Source organism: Bubalus kerabau, chromosome 7 (assembly GCF_029407905.1).
Source record: "Bubalus kerabau isolate K-KA32 ecotype Philippines breed swamp buffalo chromosome 7, PCC_UOA_SB_1v2, whole genome shotgun sequence".
NCBI lineage: Eukaryota > Metazoa > Chordata > Mammalia > Artiodactyla > Bovidae > Bubalus > Bubalus kerabau.
This window is the reverse complement of record NC_073630.1, coordinates 72,296,989-72,298,645: the sequence shown is the minus strand read 5'-3', so window position 1 is coordinate 72,298,645 and position 1,657 is coordinate 72,296,989. Positions and strand designations below refer to the sequence as shown.

Here is a 1,657-nt window from a genome sequence, read left to right as displayed (position 1 = left end):
GTGGTACACTTTAAATGTATACAATTTATTTCTCTATGTCAAATATATTTAAATAAAATGATTTTAAAAACAAAATAGTGCATCTTCATTAAGGAAATAATTTTTTAATTACAGAAAAGTAAAATAACCCTCAAACCCATACACACACATACGTATGTGTTTATATGTATATATATATTTCTCTTTTCATGAGGGACTATTTTCTACAAGGATTTTTTTTCAGAGTCTACAATCAATTTTATTTTAATATAATCTAAACACATACCATTTAGAAAATACCCAGAAAAATTTATGTACAAGAGTTGATACTATTGCATTTGGATAAAGCTGGCAAGTTCTTGCTACTAGCATAGCCCAGGAAATACCACCAAGAAAACCTAATATATTAGAATAGATATTGTGGCATTTGGCCCACAGTTTGATAGACTTCAGGGTTAATCTGAAGTTGTCAATGTTTGGTACTAGATATAAAATTTCATTGGATACCCTGCAACCATTAAGACTTATTATACACCTTACGTTTAAATTTTTAAGCAGACTGTCATCTGTTAAGTCCAAGTCTTCTGGAACAGTCTGCAGTGCTAATCTTGCAAACAAAATATCAATCTCTATCCCATCAAAACAGTTTGATAACTGGTACAAATGCCTCTCCAATAGCTCTTAAATCTTTTACTTCTTCCTATAATTTCAACTTATCATAGAATGAGGTGAAAAAAATCACTTCGATCAACAAGTCTCAGTGCAACACACAACGCATCAATATCGGCACCTTTTGTATGTACTCTAATCTATAAGATACACATGTAGAATTTTTCCCACCGACATTTTCAATTACAGATCATGGAAGATTCTTGCTTTCACTGATTTCTCATACCCACTCTTTTACCAGGTTATTTAATTTTACCCAAATTAAAATCCTGCACTGCAGTTCCTCTTCCTCTTCAAAAACCCCAAAGGGCTTCAGAGTCTCAACTAGTTTCTGCGTAAGTAGGTAGTCAGTCTCCTTGGGGCCTGCTAAGTCAGTCCTGAATATTCATTGGAAGGACTGATGCTGAAGCTGAAACTCCAATACTTTGGCCACCTGATGCAAAGAATTGACTCATTGGAAAAGACCCTGATGCTGGGAAAGATTGAAGGTGGGAGGAGAAGGGGATGACAGAGGATGAGATGGTTGGATGGCATCAGCGACACAATGGGCATGAGTTTGAGTAAGCTCCGGTAGTTGGTGATGGACAGGGAGGCCTGGTGTGCTGCAGTCCATGAGGTCGCAGAGAGTCGGACACGACTGAGTGACTGAAATGACTGAAGCTGATGGGAGAAGTAATGCCTTAGTGCTTCTGTGGCGGCTGTGCTTGCTGTGATCCCTGTGTTGTAACTGGAAACGGCGTCATCTCCTGAGCTGGTACCACCCAGTCACTTCCTCACCCCCAACCCCGCTCCTGCAACTGCCGCAGCTGCTGCCCTTGGCATGATCCACTAAGGAAAGAGAGGGGCTGGGTGCTGCCTTAGCCCTGGGTCCTACCCCACTCCCACACCCGTTCCTGCCTCTTTAAGTGCTTCTCCCCCTTCCCCTTCCTCCTCTCTACTAGTATTTTTAATATGCACTGGTTTTGGAGGAATTATTTATAAGTATAAATAAATAGTTTTTGTTTTCTTG

At 39.6% G+C, this 1,657-nt stretch overlaps 1 pseudogene; it reads right to left on the bottom strand.

The window, feature by feature from the left end:
• Positions 1-212: 212 nt before the first annotated feature.
• Positions 213-1,391, bottom strand: LOC129657075 (poly(A) polymerase alpha-like; annotated as a pseudogene).
• Between the last annotated feature and the right edge of the window lie 266 nt (positions 1,392-1,657).